At 39.9% G+C, this 18,660-nt stretch overlaps 1 long non-coding RNA gene across 1 annotated transcript in view; it reads right to left on the reverse strand.

Moving 5' to 3' along the window:
• Positions 1-18,660, reverse strand: part of LOC117001615 — a 137,466-nt gene that overhangs the window by 75,675 nt on the left and 43,131 nt on the right. The window contains exon 2 of the long non-coding RNA XR_004419083.2: positions 6,153-6,266. This is a non-coding gene — a long non-coding RNA (uncharacterized LOC117001615). The remainder of the gene's footprint in view (positions 1-6,152; positions 6,267-18,660) is intronic.

Consider the following 18,660-nt stretch of genomic DNA (forward strand, 5'->3'; position numbering starts at 1 on the left):
TGTGGTTCACATTACTTACATAAACATGCCACAGGGAAACCATGACTGATATAATTTTTGTAAGATTGAAAGGTAGCCATTGTGATCATTAAAACAAACCTGAGAGAGCCTTCCTGACGATGGAACAGATTCAGTTACTTCTTCCTTCTTTGTGGGTCATTAGTTAAAAAGGGGGAGGTGGGGGAGGAGGGAGAGCAGGCCATATACTGCAGGTGTTTTATCCTTTGTGAGGAGACTGCACTGAGACAAATGATTCTAGCTGGCATTTTGTACACACCGGAGATTGCTTATCGATCCAGATCAGAATATTCAGGCTGGCCCCGGGGAAAAGGCAGAGTATTTTCTGAGGGAGTTAATAACCTGGCAGCTGAGCTGTCTTGTCCAATTCACTGAACCTAGGGCTCTAATCAGGCCAGAGTTTTTATTTTGAGAAATCTTGCCATATGTGTCTGCTATCTGCCTTCCACTCTATTGGAACAGTGACAGTGATTGAAATGACAGCCTATAGATAGAGCCTAATCAAATTGTTTATTATCAGCCTAAATCAATATGTATAGATTGTAGAAACATCACTGTCATGCCATGAAAAAGTCATACTAATACTACATGCTGCAGGTGTAATTCTAAAATGCATTTTTCCACCCTAAATTATGTCTGAATTTAACAGAGTGAAAGAAATTACGAGACAGTGAAAAATATGCGGGTTTAAACATTTCAATAACATTAAGGATTAATGTTATAATGCCATGTTGTTCATTGCTTAAATATGTTATCATGTTTCCAGTGAAGAACAGAGCTGTGGGAAAGAAAAAATAGAAATTGCAAACAAAAGTTGTTTTGCCCTTTGTATAGAAAGGAGAAAATCTCACAGAGATCTGTGTAAGCACACACTGCAGCAGGAATCAAATTCCAGCACTCCTAAAAACTGAGTTTTGAGGCACCCAGAATATAGAGATGAACACACAGTAATGTGAATTCCTTTGGTACCACACAAATTTTACTCCCAAGAGCCTACCAAGGAGCTTGGACCATGAAATGTACTGATTTGATAAGAAGCTGATTCCATAAAGCCCTCTCTTCTGAAGACTGTTGGATACCCTTTTTGCACAGAAAATATATCAGCGCATCATATGGAAAGAATAAAAAGTATTTAATGGTATGTCATAAAACAGATTCTACAGGCTTGATTATCATCTCAAACAGGATCATTCGAGCACAAAACACAAAAAGAAGAAGGAATATTCCTGAGGGTGGGGCACTGGATGGAAATCTCTCACGTTTGGGAGAGGACCAGTAATCTGTTTGGCCAGTGAAGCTCATGTGAGTGTATGAATCTGAAATTCTCCTCCAGTGGAAATGATGAAATGGGCAATCCTGGGAGGGCTTGTGGCCCAGCTACTGGCAGAATTTGTACTACCTAACGTCCTGGGGAATAATTTATTGCCTTGGTCCTCAAAAAAGAAATTTCAAAACTATTTTAAAGTACTCTGGTGAGGAAAAGCTGTAGCCTTAGAGCAAATGATAAGTTTTGCCCTGAAGAATGGTGTGAAATAACTTTCTGCTTAATTAATCTTTGCAATGCAAAGATTAATTCAAGCTCTTGTTTGAGTATCGTTTACATTGTGTGATTATTGGGTTGAGTCAAACACGTAACAGCTTTCAGCATTACAGCATACATGTTAATAAAAATAATATTGCGTTGTAGGTTGTACTAATTTAAAGAGGTATTTTTTCCCTTGAATAAACCTACTTTTCTTACTGTGAGCATGTAAAGCTCTCCAAACAGCAATTATCTTTGGCTGAATGAATCTAGGAATTTTCCTATTACATTCAAAATTAGAATTTCTTGATTGCCATTTTAAAAAATAAAGGTACTTATTCAGCAGAAAATGTTAGCATATAAGTCTAAGTACATGCTTAAGTCCCTCCTGAGTCAGGAAAGAAGTTAAGCAGATGCATATCCTTAAGTTTTAAATTACTTCAGTGGGACTTTGTCTTGTCTTAAATTTTGAATGTACTTGAAGTGTACTAATGGCTAAGCACAGAATATGAATACAGGTGGTTCAGTTTGGCCCACAGCTGGCACAAAACCAGAATTTAACATTACTTTAAAAGTGTTTTGACTAAAATCCAGCAAAGTACTTATGTCTGCACACAGTGCTGATTTAACTATCTCAGTTTATAGTTACACTGGTGCAATTTCCTAGCATGGATACAGTTCTGCTGGTATTTGTCTTGGCATAATTTAGCAAGTCACATTTACAGAACTGAATGGCTCTGAAAGTCAAGAAGGCTGAGGCAAAGCTGCAGGAGAGAACACCAAACCTGAGTTAGCTGAAAACACAACACTGGGAGGACATGGGGAGGGAGAAATTTGCCTGTTGAAAAGGACATCTTCAAAACCTTCCACAAATTACTGGTGGCACTTGCCAGCACACTTCTGCCAGTGTGGCTGCTGGTGTGGGAGTTCATTTCACAGAGTAGTTCCTCCCAGAAGCTGTGGATGAAATGCCCAGATTATACCTCGTACACTCTAAGATCCATTGAGCTGGATGTGCTCTAAGTGTTGGATGAAAACATGAAAAGCTGCTTTAGGTTCTGTGCAGTGAATTCCCTGTTACAGTCTTCAGATTCTGCTGAGAATACATTATATTTTTATCATTATTTTGCTTTTTTAGAAACACATTGCAGCCAAATGACTCAAGATAAAAGAAAGTATTATTTTTTTACTTTCCAAAGGATCTTCAAGGAAGAGTTTGACCACAGAGAAGGGTGATAAAAATTAAGAAATAATGACCTTATTATGTATTATTTACAATGCAGAATAGTGGTCTACACTGTCACCATTATCTAGCTTTCCAATACTTGGGTTCTCACTTATGGATACCACATATTAATGGGAAATATACCTAATAACTTGGTTTTAGCTTGGGAAAGGACTGTTTCTAGGACCTCCTATGAAACTAGTGAAATTCTTATTTGTACCCCACTTAGTGCTTTAGATAGGCCATTTCTATAGATTCATTCATTTGTTTTTTGGTTATTTATGTTATGGGCTGATTTGCTTTGCCTTTGCACTAAATGGGATGTAAAACTAAGTGCTGCTGATACAATTTCTTTGAGTTTATTTGTTGCTTTTTTCCACCTCACTTTGTATAGACAGCAGATGTATTAAGAGGAGATGCACAGCATACAAAATTCTTATCTCATTCAAAGAACATGGTGCTTCCAAATTAAATAGTTCAAGATGCAAGAATGACAGTATTCAAGTCACAAGAGCAAACCTTAACCTGTCCCTTTCCTCACAAACATTCCAACCATCAGAATGTTGCATTCTTTCATTAAATGCATCATCATCTATCAGCATATGGACATATCAAATGAATGAACATTAGCCCCTAAACACTTGTTCTCTCATTGTACTTGGAACTATAAATAAAAATTTTAAAATAGTCCATTTTGCAATTTCAATGACTGCTAATACACCTTAAGATATTCTTCTCATTTTATCTACAATTAATAGTGACAAAATTAAGAATAGAAGCTTATCCTCTAGCAATCAATTTTCAGTTTTCATGGATACCATGAAGAATTTCACTGATTCCCCTTTTCATATACGAGCCACACAGGCATTGACTCTAAGACTAAGCAGATTTCTCCACTACCAACAAATGAAGCCCTATTTGTTTCTTTTCAATTGCATAGATGTTACTAAATCCAGTAGCATCACAGCACAGTCTGACTTGAACGCAGGCTCAGAAACTTTGCAACCTAAACATCAAAACTAAAAAACTGCTATTCAAATAGGATGGGAAATATGGTATGATACAGCCCCATGTCCCACAAAACCTCTACACACAGTACTGCTTCACTTCAGATGCATAAATAATTGATGCACTGTACAAATCAGGCCTGCAAACATGGTGTGCCTTCCTGTACTTCAAACCTCATTACATTTAATAGTTTTATACCAAAATGCCAAGTACTTCAAAAAAATTCTGGCCAGGTTTATGTACTTGGCCTACTGAAACACAGAAACATGGAAAAGTGTAACATTAGAAAGTTCTAAATTCAAACTACACTTCAGGAGCATAGAGGGGGATTAATGAGAGCTGTGATCCTGAACATCTAGAAGAAAGAGTTGAAGAAGTGAAAGTCACTTCAGCAGTGTCTGTCTTTCTGTGAGGTTTAGTTGTAGTACCTTGTATCATCAACTGGAAAAACTTTTGCTATGCTGTTTGCAGACAGGGCTGGCAACCATTCTGCATATCCTGCATGCCCACTCTGCAGGAGCTGTGTGCAGCAAAGATTACCTGGGGTTCGGCTAATGCTATCCTCTTTAAATACAAGATAACTGGTTGTGACCATGCTGACCTTAAAATACATGTATGAAAGTGTTCATCAGTCCTAAATTAGGGGAAGGAAGGAAGGAAGGAAGGAAGGAAGGAAGGAAGGAAGGAAGGAAGGAAGGAAGGAAGGAAGGAAGGAAGGAAGGAAGGAAGGGAGGAAGGAAGGGAGGAAGGAAGGGAGGAAGGAAGGAATGAAGGAAGGAAGGGAGGAAGGAAGGGAGGAAGGAAGGGAGGAAGGAAGGGAGGAAGGAAGGAAGGAAGGAAGGAAGGAAGGAAGGAAGGAAGGAAGGAAGGAAGGAAGGAAGGAAGGAAGGAAGGAAGGAAGGAAGGGAGGAAGGAAGGGAGGGAGGAAGGGAGGGAGGAAGGGAGGGAGGAAGGAAGGGAGGAAGGAAGGGAGGAAGGAAGGGAGGAAGGAAGGGAGGAAGGAAGGGAGGAAGGAAGGAAGGAAGGAAGGAAGGAAGGAAGGAAGGAAGGAAGGAAGGAAGGAAGGAAGGGAGGAAGGAAGGGAGGAAGGAAGGGAGGAAGGAAGGGAGGAAGGGAGGGAGGAAGGGAGGGAGGAAGGGAGGGAGGAAGGGAGGGAGGAAGGGAGGGAGGAAGGGAGGGAGGAAGGGAGGGAGGAAGGAAGGGAGGAAGGAAGGGAGGAAGGAAGGGAGGAAGGAAGGGAGGAAGGAAGGGAGGAAGGAAGGGAGGAAGGAAGGGAGGAAGGAAGGAAGGAAGGAAGGAAGGAAGGAAGGAAGGAAGGAAGGAAGGAAGGAAGGAAGGAAGGAAGGGAGGGAGGAAGGGAGGGAGGAAGGGAGGGAGGAAGGGAGGGAGGAAGGGAGGGAGGAAGGAAGGGAGGAAGGAAGGGAGGAAGGAAGGGAGGAAGGAAGGAAGGAAGGAAGGAAGGAAGTAAGGAAGGAAGGAAGGAAGGAAGGAAGGAAGGAAGGAAGGCCTGATAAAAACTAAGGAGAAATCCAGGGATTTTGTCTACACACAGAAAATTGTCTAAATTGCCTGGAAAAACTCATTGACCCAGTTAGATTGGTGAAGCTTTTGATCACATACAGCCCCAGGCTGTCCTGCATCTTGCTCTGAACATATAGCTCAGTAAAAAACCCCACTATTTTATTGTGATAAACACTACAGTAGAATGATGTTTACACTGGTATGTGGGGGTTGCTCCTCTTTAGGTGGCTTGGGAACATTATATTCAGGGGGCTTTAGGTGTAAATTTACAAGCACCACATGCAAAATAATTTTAAGGTTTAATTGTTCAATTATTTTATGTAGAACAATGAAAACATCAATGCTACAACAATACAAATTAATCAAACAACAAAAAGTAAAGCAATTAGCTTTACTCATTTACAAAGCTAAGCACTTCTGCAATGCATATTCAAGAGCCTGAGTAATTAGGTGCAACTGTAGAGACTGCTGGATGTCCTTTACTGTATATCTATGAAATCTATTTCACTGAAAAATCAAATACATTGTTTCTGTGGATGACTTTGACAGCTACAAGAAATAAGGGAGGAAAGATGGTTCTGTGATTTAGAGCATGGGATGGAGAGGGAAGTGTTGAATCTTAAGACTTCCCAAGTTGCTCGAGGCAATGATTTAACTTCCCACCTGTAAAAAGGTGTGACAACCCCTCTGTGTGCCTCTCTGGGCTGGGAGGACATGTATGTTCAGAATTCTCAGACATAGAAATGAAGAACAGTGTCATTCCAAGTGTACAGGTACAGAACTCACCCTAACACCAGTGATCCATGTAACATTCATTCTAGCAGGGTTTTATAAATAAAAGATACATAAGATCCTTACCTGAATGCATGTGGTTTTGACTGTAACTTTCTCTCAGGCCCTTAAAGGTGTCATTGTGTGGAGAAAGATCAGCATCCTTTATCCTCTTGTTACTCTGAAACTGCCAGTCAGCCTCTGAAATGGGGAGCAAGTCACATAATTAGAAAATTATCCACTGCCAACTTGCTATTATTCTATGGCTTTTCTAGAAAGAACAAAAGGTGGCACACTGACAGCACTTCACAGGCAATACAAGAAACTCTCAAGAGTTTCCAGCAATTTTCAACATAAATAACAAACAGGAGATAGTTTATAATACGGTAGGTAAAGATAAAGCCTTTAAACAACACATAACCAATGTACTAAGTACACAGCCCCAGCAGTGAAAATCACAGTAAAACAGCTGTTTCTCAGGCTGAACACTTTCTTCTTAGGCTGAAGGTTCCAATCCCATAAACCAGGACTTCAATCTTCATAGAAAGTTGTATTTCTGTAACAAGCATATTAACACAAGGATGCTTTTGCCTCCAGGCTCCCATTGTTAGATTACTCTTTATATCAGATTGTCACAGAAAAGGCTTTTTTTTAAAAGATCCGAAAGATAATTCAGTAGAAATTATAGGAATACCAAAGAAAGTCCACAGGATAACATTTCGGGAAAAAGGCATAAACATTTCGTAAAAAATCTTGAATGGGAAAAGAGGATTCTTCTTATGAAAGCTGAACAGGGCTCACAGTTATGGATTTTTTCTGCTTGAAATACTCAGGTCATTGATATTAAGTATGGCTTCTGTGCCTCTTTGAAGAATTTCAGTGTCATACAGGTGCCAGTTCACCTGAGAATGAGGAGATTGCTCTGATGACTTTGTCTTTCAGACAGCAGAGTCACCAAGGACAGAGCACCAGTGCTGCCGCTGGGGATGCAGTGCAGCCCTGCCAGAGCCCCTGGGGCAGCCCTGGGAGGTGCAGCCGCTGCCACCCCTGCCACAGAGCAGGAGGGGTGCTGGGACTCAGGCCATTTCTGAAAATGCTGACAGAAAACGAAGGTATTGTTTTCATCTCAAACACAGTTCAAGAATTAGACAATGGAACTCATACTGCTGTCAAAAAAGTTTTGGCCAAAGGTTAGGAAAATTTCTGGGGAGAACATTGTAAAGGGAACTGAAAATATATGTCTGCAAGTGAGAAGGAAAAATTCTATTCTTACTCCAGAATTATGTGTAGAAACACATCACAGAGATGTACCTCAGCTAATGCTCTATGAACTGGACACTCTTTTAGTGCATTCACCCATGTTGTTGGAGTTGCATCACTAGGGAAATATTCACTGTATCTACAGATGGCTGCAAACATTCTATCAGCAAATTATTCATCACACTTCTAACAGGCCTGTAAAAGGCACAGATTTAAAAAGCTGAATGACTCAAAAATAATTACCTGCTGTTATATTCACCTTATCGTCCTCTTTTTATTTACAGTCATGTAAGGTTTACCCTGATCAAGTGAATTAAAGGGTTACAGTAGTTTCACGAATACAAGCCACACGGATTATAAGCCGCACTTCCGGTGCCTCAACAATGTTGCTGTCTTTGTCAATAGATAAGCCGCAGCCCGAATATTAGCCGCACTTTCGTTCGTCGCGAGAATCCGTGCGCAGCTTTCACAAATTGGCCAATTAGTAACAGGATCGCGGCATAGCGGGCTTTACTGGCTCGGGGTGGGGCCAGGAAGGCTCGGCCTGCTCATGGTTGCCGACGGGGCCGGGTGGCCCAGCTCAGCGCCACGGTTCGGCGGGGCTGGCCGGGTGGTGCTGCCGCCGCCGCCGGGCTCGCTGGCCCCCCTCTCCCGTCAGCACCGCCCCGCTGCCGCGTTCCCTAGCCCTGCCGGCGGCCTGCCGCCGCCGCCGCCCGGCTCGCCGGCTGCCCCCTCCCGTCTGCACCGCCGCCGCGTTTCCTCGCCCTGGCCGGCACTGCAGGCCCCCGCACCGCCGGGCTCCCCCACGCTGCTGGCCCCGATTCTGCTGGGCTTCCCCTGCTGCCAGGCAGCCCCACCCGCTGGGCTTCCTGCTTCTGCCATGCTCCCCTGCACTGCTAGCCCCAGTTCTCCCGGGCTCCCCCGCCCTACTGACCCGGCTCTGCCGCCCCCCTGCCCCGCCCTGCTGGCCCAGGCTCAGCCGCCCGCCCCCCACACTGCTGGCCCCGCCTCTGCAAGGCTTTCGCACCTCTGCCGGGGCCGGCCGGGCTCCAGCTTGGCTTGGGGCTGCCGCGGGCTCTCACTTCCGTGTTGGCAGCTTTTAGAATTTTGTTAATGTATTAGCCGCCCCGGAATATTGGCCGCACTTCCGGGTTTCCACCAAAATTTTGGTCAAATTGGTGCGGCTTGTATTCGTGAAATTACTGTACTTGCTTTCTGCTAGCACTGTCCCATGTTTCAGAAAGTACCCAAATCACAGGAGTTTTACAGTGCTGTGGCAGTTAGCACATTCTCCAATACAGTGTTTTCCTCTGCACACCAGGGCATCACGGCTCAGCTGTAGAGCTTGAATTTGGACCGAGGAATTTTAATTTCCAACCTTTTCATCATCTTCCCTGTGGATGTCAGGCTGCTTGGCTTGCCAGGCCACATCCTAAATCTAAAAGGTGGGAAATGTGTGTAGTGCTCTCAGTCTGAAAACCACTCATTACACAGCAGAAGATATTTTCTTGATGCTCAGGTACTGATAGTGAAGTTCTGTTCTTGGATTTCTCTCCTGGGCTGCTGCCTGATGTAGCCACTTGCAATGTGTCTGCAGCCCTGGCAGACTTTTAACTGGCAGTTAAATTTCACAAATTTCAAATCTTTTTGAACCTTTAAGTTTTTTAATGTTTGCTATCAAATTGGGGGGCGGTTATTAGAGAGTGTCCCATGTAATAATGAGAAAATTTATTTCACTCTGTTCTTAGAAGTGTTTAGCTGTTATGGGGAGAATGACATCAAAAGTCACTGTGAATTGTATGATTCTGAAAGAAAAATTTGAAAAAAAGGACTAAAAAAAAATAACAAAACACCTTCCACCTAGCATTAACACATTCAAGGAGAACAATAACACACATTCTTAACCAAACTTCAACAGAGAATCACTTTTCAGTATATTCCATACACACATTCACACCATGTTTCTTAAAAATAAACACGTGAAAAGTAAAAAATGCAACTGCAAAAGGAAGGTTATTTATGTTCAAACTGTACCAGAGAAATTAGTCAAGAGCAATTCATGCATGTGAAAATATGATTTCTAACAGTGCCAAGGTCGATAAGGCCTTAGGGAGTAAATGCTGACCACATAAATCAAGATGCAGTTTTGAGGCAGTTTTGAAGATGAGTGGTGAGGCTTTGATAATTTTAAAAAACTGTTAATAGCCCAAATGAATCAGCAATGATAAAGGGGAGCAAATAACTTGTTTATGAAAGGAACAAGCCATGCTTGATGTTCTTCTGTGGACAGGATTGCCCAAGCCCAGAATCCTACGATTCTCACCCACATTTCAGAAGTAAGGATCAGATTATTTCTCAAAACTGAAAAATATAAGAGGATGCACCAATCAAAATCAATCCAAACTGCCAAATTAGTTTGCTTGCAAAAATATTTTAAGAAAAAGACAACTTCAGTGATCAAAATACTTTGCAGAAACATTTCCTGTTTTGTCAAGATGTCTAAAGAGAAATGCATTTTATCTGAAACAGCATACTGAATAGCAAGCTTTTTTGGGTTTTTTTTTTGTTCTAGTTTGCTAGTTTGTTTTTTTAAATAACAATATCCCCATGGTACGTGAACAAAAAGCAAATAACTTTTTCTCCCCTCTAAAACAGAAAATTGACAATTTTTCATTTTAAGCCCAGCCATGAATTAAAAGTACTTCTGCCTATCTGGCTCCCCACACTCCTTTGGCTGCCACTGTAATATCTAAAAATCTCCTGTTTCAGGTTGCCTTTCCAAAACATTGTGTAAGTTAGAGCATACCCAGTTCCCACACATCTCAGATATCTGGGATGCATATCTAGTGTGATGTATGAAGATATCTGAAATCAAAGAAAACTTGAAAACAATCTTTTAAAGGAATTCAGTTTGCACTATTAAAAATAGTTTGAATTTCTAACAAGAGGCGTTTGTGTCTGAGTCAGATAAACAAAAATGAATTCAGAATAGAGCTGGCAATTAGAATTCATTTTGTATTTATTAATTTGTATTAGTAATTGATAGTAGGCTTTTAAATGTTGCTGTTTATCTCATATTTTAGAAAATACAATCCATGATTTTACTACTAAAGATATTTAAATAATTTTTTGTGTTGTTTTTGGGTAGGTGAACTGTTGAATTGCCACAACCCCTTTCAGCACAGTCTTTTCACTGTCTAGTGCTCCTATTAACAAATTTCACAGCTATTCCAAACTATTCCTCTTCTCTTCTTGGACACTGTTGTTTATTGGCTCTGCCACTTCGATATCAGGGAAATAAAAGGTAACTAGACACGCAGATTCCTCTGATTAAGGCAAAAAATAATTAATCTGGCACATTCAAAACTTCAGCATGAAATCAGAGGTAGCAGAAGTCAGAATAGTAAGACCAAAAGGATGCTGTGGAAGCAAATGAGAGCAGATCCTTATGGATCAGTTGAATACAGACAGAAGAATGTAACTTGAAGTCTTGCAGCCAATTAAAATTTGTTGTCAAAGGGTGCAAGAGGAAAAGAACGAAGGCAATGGGGGAAGCTATGAGTCAAACTTCTGCATTCTACTTCACACAGCTGTGACTCCTGGCAGAAACTGGGCAGATGGTTGTGGTGAGTATATCTGAGAACAGCAGGACAAGTCTCATTGCTAATCTTGATGTCAGGGACAATTGTGTTTCTGCATCTACCCTTCCTATCTTCTTGGCCTTTTAGATTTCTGTGTTTTCATTCATTTTCTCTATTCCTAGTCTCAAAACCATTCTGGAGTCAGAGTCTGGAGAATTTGTCTTAAATTTCCAAAGGGTGAAAGAATATTTGATTTCACATAAGCATAATTTGATCAGTAGGGGTGGTGGTGATCAAATCTAAGTGCCATAGTTCCCTTGATTCCTATAAGACAACTAATTGAACTTAGTAAAGAGGAGGTTTTCAGAGTCCTCTCACTCTGGAGAGGGCAAGAGTTTGAATAAACTGCATGGAAAATACAGATAGAAAATAGAGTAAGGCCCCAGTACCCTTAGCATAGTCACTGGTAAACACTGTTAAAAATCTTCTCACTCTTTACTGAAGAACATTTGGAAAGCCCACAGTCACAGCTGTCCAAGAATTCTTGAGGTGCTTGAGACTAGACCTCTACACAGTTGTTTCCTCACATAAAAGTTCTACCTTCTTCTTTTCCTCACTGCAGAGAAGGAAAAGAAGCTAAAACATGAGCCCTCCTCCTTGAGACAAGTTGGTAAAGATCAAACAGTATTTGCATGAAGTTTCCAGTGAAATTTTGCCAGAGGACAAAGGGCTGTATGGGCCAAGAAAAACCAGAAGCTCTACAAGTGTAGGAGGACTGTGTTTGTTGGCTGAGTTTGAGAATAAATTGAAGTCAAACTGAAGAGCCAACAGAGTCATTTCTCAATTTTTATTTTTTTTTTAAAATCCCAGCACAGCATGCAAATAATTTGTTATGGACTTGAACTGGAGAAGCCAAGTATATAGTATTGTGAAATTGAAATCCAAAAATAAAGTATTTCAGGTTAGGAGAACTGTAGCTGCTAAGTCCAAATCACTCTTTGCATTCAATTTTCTGGCTTGGTCACAAGCACTCTTGCTTCCTGATATATTTGACTAAGATATGCAGGTATTACCTCATATGCACCTCCTTTGGCTTTTTCTCATGTCTATAAGATTGTGCACAATGTTTTAGAACACCACAAGACTTTAGTACCAGCAATATCAGTTTCTGGGGTGGGTTTTTTTGTTTGTTTAATAGAATGCAATGAAGATTTCTGTCTGTGGATGCATCTGGAGGTTGCTGGAACATTTTGATTCATATTCCCAACATATTCTCATAAAACTGATCAGCAGCTCCCTCCCTGAACACACCATCTTGGGACTGAAGTAAAAGCTATGTAAAAATAATATATAACTCACTGAGAAGAAGAGCACCACACTTTCTGGAGCCCCTCTGTAGCTCTGGGAGTTGACTGTTGTTCTTTCCCTTAAACTCTTTCCTGATCTCTCATAGCCACAGTTTTGACAGGCTTTCCCACAGGGCATGCAAGGAACACACTGCTCTCCATGGGTCCATTGGAAACTCATAAGGGGCATTTTCGTAGGAGAGATTTTTTTAATCTGGCATAAATTCCTTAGCATGGTAACACTGCCCCACCTTCCCAATGGCTGGGAAAATTCACATTATCTTCGATGAGCATTAAACAAAGTGAAGATTTGGTTGCCCAAAGAATCAGGCAGAAATAAAGTTATTTTCAAAGGATTTTCATTGTTATAGTAGCTGATCTGAAGTGTTTCAGAGTCACTTCAGATCAAGATCAGGATTTACACAAGGAGAAACAACAACAACAAAAAAGGTGTAATAGCCTGTATGTTGTTTTCTTATTCTTTTTAGAACAAAGTGTCATAAAATATTGTATTTTATAGGTAGGAGTAATAAAACCAAAGGAGCATAGCCAATTAAAATGTACATTATTTTAAGAGATAAAAAGCAGATTAATTAAGATGACATTTCAACCCATCCGTGGCAATTTATATTATCTAAGATTCTGTCCCTAAATATTGAAACAGCAGTCTTGATACTTCCTTTCCCTCTCACAATTTTAGACTTTAGAGACACTTTGCAGTTCGACAGCACAGAGTGAGAGAAACTCTGCTTTACACTGCCTCTGGGTGATAGCGCTGCTATCATCTGCACCAAAATAACTGCACAATTGTGTGGGGATTCTCAAAGACAGAGTGAAGAATAACAACCTAACTATAAGCACAAAGGCAATTTTAGCTAAGTAAAATACAATTACACCAGCTAGAATTTCCTTTGGACATGATTAGTAACAAACGTTCCTTGTCCTATGAAAATGCGCCAGGAAATTTTAATTGACTGCAAGCATCCAAGGCTGCCATTAAACACATCATCTGAAAGATTAATGTTTTTGGCCCACACTTAAGTACCATGTAACCTGCTTTATGGTTTACAAGATGGAATGACTTTGTTTTACACGACAGTTATTGGGCCTAATTCTGCTCACGGTTATGCCAGTGAAAATTTTGGCGCAAGTCCATTAAAGTCAATGGCTCTATAAAATAAGAGTAAAATTAGACTCAGGCCCTCCATGCAATTTAATAATAACTATTAATGCAAGTAAGGCCAGATTCTGCTTTTCCTATTGTTAGCAAGTGACCAAGCACTAGCTATCACATTCTTCTAAGATAAAAGGTGCCTGCATTAAGGTTTGGCCCTTCCATAGGCACGCAGGCTCCCATTCCTTCTCTGACATGACACAATGTGATGAGACCACTGCAGGTGTGAATATTCCCTCCCTCCTTGGAAGGACCTGTCGAGAAAATGCAGAAGAAAAGTGTGGAATTCATAAAGGGATTTTTTATTATAATAACATTTGTGTGCACATCAATTCAGAATTACAGATTCTCTTTTTTAAGAGAAAATTTGAGTCGTTGTTAAAAAACCAGTAATTTTAATATCTACTCAGTTTGGAGGCTTTTGAACAAAATTAGATATAGAGCTTATTCACAAACTGTGCTGTAGAAAGTGAGACCAGCATTAGGTCACTGCACAAGCCATTGTACCTGGCACAACTCTGGGCCAGAGACAGTGGGAGAGGACAGGAAACAGAAAAGGAATAAGATGCTGTATCGAGATGGACACACGGGGATTTGCTTCCCTGCTTAAGAAATGAGTTAAATTATTATCACTTTCTTGGGCAAATCATGTTCTGAACAAACACAGGTGACTCTTGTCCTGTCCCTTCTGTTTCTGGTGTTCCATTACCACATACTGCTCATTGCTTGAGTTTTTAAATTGTAAACTGTTGCTAGCAGCTTTACAAGGACCACAAGCATATGAAAAGCAGTGCTTCCTTCTCAAGTCCACTGACAACCAGCTGACTTGAAAAAGTAGGTTTCTATCTATTTCAGCACATGTACAGGTTGATAGCTTTCAAATTATTCCCTTTATGTTAGAACTGGTAAAATGATATTCTATTATTTCATTGAAAATAAAATGTATTGAGACATTTCAGGCTATTTTCCATCTTCCATTTTAATATTATTTTAACTGTGATTTGTGCTATCTAACGACTAAAAGTTATCCAAAATACTTGTAGTACATTGCATCCATGGCATTAAAGATTATCTGTGTTTATAAAACAAGATTGTTTTATGAATAAAATACACTGAGAAAATAGAGCTGTCTCAACAGCAAATGTGTCAGGTAAAAATACATTGATATAGCTTGAATTTCTCCACTTCAGTGCATCCCTTGAGGGTGTGAAATGCTTAATAGATGGTAGCATGCATTATTCTCCAAATCTTCTTTTATATGCCTATTTCAAATATTTGATAATTGCCTGGCTAATAATAGGTGCTTCGTCAGTTGAAGAACAGACCAGAGAAGAGAGTGTAAATTGTAGCATGCAATTGTTCACTGACTGCTGCTGAAAATGTGTAGCTGCTGCCATATGACAGCCTTCCTCTGCTGTCTGCAGCCACTGCTTCATGGAACAGCAATGAAAGCTCTGGGAAATTGGGAAAAACACCCAGAGACCAATCCAACCCCATTAATTTTGAAGTGCATAGAATGCTCCAGAGGACAGAAAAGCCCACCTGGGGTGGGTGAAAACACATCACAGCAGTCACTGATTTATTGGTGTCAGGAGCTGGGTGGTGAGAAGGCTGTGAACCTTCTAGATCCACTGCTCATTCCCTCCTTCCTTGAGTTCCTGCGCCTTGGCCACCCCAGAAACCTCATGGAGACAAATTTTAGTTGCATGCAACACTGAAGGTGTACAGAACTGCATCTGAATTGAATCTGGAAGAGGCCAAGGAGACCCAAGGAGAGTCCTGAGAGTGGGGCAGTTTTGTGAAACAGAGAGTGAGGGGCTTCTGAGCCACCCACAAATAGATGAGCGTGTTGCTCACAAAGGGAAACAAAGGGACTGACAAAAACGCCAAAACCTGACTAGAAAAGAGCAAGATACGAAGGAACTGAAGCAAAAAGTTACTCTTGGAGTCTGTTATTTTACCTTCTGAATATTCAGTGACAAACTTCAAGGGAAAGATAAATGGATAATGTGGCTTTTGAATTGCAAAATAAATGGCTCATCCCTGAGGCTCCAAAAATTTTAATGAAGTGATTGGAGATGGATATAACACAAATAGGAACCATTTCAACTACTCTTCTTCCTCTCTAGTGTCAGCAAGGACTTGAGAGTGAGACTGGAAGCACCACTAGCACCACTGGCCTCAGTGACAAAGACTGCACAGCTATAGGGACAGAAGAAAATGTGTCTTCACTTTTCTCAGTGCCAGCCCACATGCTCAAACCACTCTGCCCCACCGCTTGCTGCCCCCACTCAGCACACTCACAAATTACTGAGGGCCTTTCTGCAATAAGCCAACTGTGTCATCCAACCCTTTAACACTTAGAGAAGCCTTTTTATCCAGCAACAACATAGCAGGGAAGGTGCCAACAGATCCAAATGGGCTCTGCAATGATTTATTCATCCTAGGCTTCTAAGCCCCTTTTCCTCAGCATTAATACTAAGATTAATGTGTCCCATCAGCACACTGCCAACAGGAACTTTAATGAAAGCAAGAACAACTAGTTGGCCTGGCTTTCTTTCTACTTAAGGTTAGGACATAATAAAAACAGCAGCCTACAAAGACTTTCCTTTTAATTTACTTATTACTTTACAAAATGAAAATAATTTCATTCAATTTAAATAAAACACACAGATTACAGGAACATAGGTACACGATTGCCCAAAGTCAATTATTAGTCAATTTTTAAAAGGATAGGAGTAATATATTTGCATATATTGAAAGGTGCATATGCATCTTAAAACTTTTTAATAACTTAATGTGGACAGGTGTATTTGAAGTAAAGCACACAATATAAAATGCCTATGAAAGATGCCAGATCCATAATGACAATACCTGAAATCCACAGACTACATGACAGATGTGATGCATCTACAAACTAAAATCAAAGAATTTGTTAGACATGAAAGACTAATTGTTCATATAAGTAGTGTCAAAACTGTGCCCCTTTTAAATCTGTTTATCCCCACCTGATACCAGGGGCAATGCAAGTGTACCATGACAGTGGTCTCAGCCCTTAAATCTCCATCTGCCAGCAAATCACAACAAACTGGGCTAGATTTTGCCCAGGATGACTTTGGGTTTCAGAACACCCTATATCTTCAAATCTCCAATTTCAAGATTCAAACCTGAGGTATATCCAGAATAACTTGAAGAATACCTAATGAATGCTCTTTGAAAATATAACAAATTTTAAAAACAACCCTAACCTCTGTTCTACAAGTTGCTGAGACAGTTTAGTGAAATTCCAACAAACTGCATTGTAACAAAACCACCAAAAAATACTGTGATTGATGCTGCAGACTGGATATTACATATCTGAATGCATAAAGTGCATTCTTTTGGCAACTGCAAAGCTGCCTGAGCCATTTAATAGTAAGCTTTCAAATTAAACCTTGATCACATTGCTAAGTACAGCAAAATGTATCCATTTCTACCCAAGAGGTGTTTTAAGACCTTTTTCTTGTGGTTACCAATCTTCCTGCCTTCTTTACTGGAAAAAAGTACAAATGTGTGCTCACATACTTCTCTTTTCTTCCCTCCCATCCCCAGTTGTTCCAATTGTTCACCTGGCTCAGGCACAGAAGCTGCAGAATTTCTGGGTGGTGGTGATGGGTGAGTGGAGCAGAAACTTCATTTCCCCCTAAAAGGCAGAGGTCGCTCAACTGAAAGAACAGAAAAGCCTTTTATTCCTATAAAGAAAAGCAGAGGAAAAAGCTCTTCACAGTGAAGATGAAAAATATTTTATTTGAATCCTGGGAAGAACTTGTTCTGCTTACACTGGAGAATGGTCTATTCACAGCACAATTTGAATAGCCTGTAGCTTTTCAAATGTCCACAACTAGTAAAAAGGATACAATTTTACATTTATTTTTATTTTTAGAAGTTATCTTCTAAGATCTGCATGTGTTCCAGACAAGCACATTTCATGTTATTCCATTCAAATGAGGTATTTAAAATTTTTTAATCATCTCAGGCACTTAGATTTTGAACTTCACCAATTTAGCCATTATCACAACAATAATGTATTGTTGCCTCAAATTTTTAATGATTACTTGCATACTCTTACAAAAAGGAAATTTCTGGCAAGAAAAAATTGTAAATTTTATCTAAAAGTCTTTTAATTTTTTTCATTTTGTGAAATTAATGTCAAATGTCTTACAATCATTTTGAAAATTCTCAAATGTTTTCTAGAAATGCAGGGACTGTAATCCTGGTATTGCTGATGATTTGTCCCTGCAAAAGGCAAATGCTTGCAAAAAAATTATTCAGCGTTTGCTGGTAGTGTAAGTGAAATGTTCTATGTCTAGAGTTTTACTAGAAACACTACATAAATCAGTCAACAATGTAAAAATTGAGAACTGTAAAATGTAAAATTGACATTTAGCCCAGAGAGGTTTCAAAGAGGTGCAATTATATAATTTCTTTAATCAAGGGACACAAGCAATATCACAGAACATATCTCCCCTAAGCACAGGGGTGCAGATTTGATTAGAAATAGCTGCATTTAAAGCCAGAGTTCTCGGGTTATGCAGTGCTTAGCGAATACCAGCAAAATGGAAATTCAGAATGTCAGAGTCAGAACAAAAATTTCCTGCATGCAAATTGTCAAGCTTTTCATTGCAAGCTTTACATCTTGTGAAGACTCTCACTATTAAGCTAAATTTTAACTAATTTACCTAATTTTACTAATTAATAAATAGTGACATACATACTACTGCTGATTTTAACCTGACAATATAATAATTTTTTCAAATTAATAAATATGACTTTTGTATCTTGTAAAAAGTTGAAAAGCGAGGTAGACCCATTGAGCCCCAGTAAAATTATTTATTCCAGATTCTGCACTGAGCTTGGAAAGAACACAGATAAATGACTTGAGGAATCAACCTATCTCTAAATTTGATTTTACCAGTTGAAAATACAACTCGTGATTTCGTGTTAAATCCTATGCTCATCTGTGTTTGAAATAGTGCCAGATCAAAAGTCTGGTGTTTTCTAACAAAGGTTAATGCCCTGCCTCTCCCTTCCTGCACTGAGCTGTTTTCTGCTACAAGTTATTAGGCTTTGTTGGAAGGAAATAAATGCCATCCACAAGTACTATTTTATTTCCATACCATCTTCACTTCATTTTTCCATGGCTGTTCTTTTGCTCATTCCCTGTCTCATGGTGCCTGTGAGTAACAACTGAAGAC

Source organism: Catharus ustulatus, chromosome 11, assembly GCF_009819885.2.
Source record: "Catharus ustulatus isolate bCatUst1 chromosome 11, bCatUst1.pri.v2, whole genome shotgun sequence".
Lineage (NCBI taxonomy): Eukaryota > Metazoa > Chordata > Aves > Passeriformes > Turdidae > Catharus > Catharus ustulatus.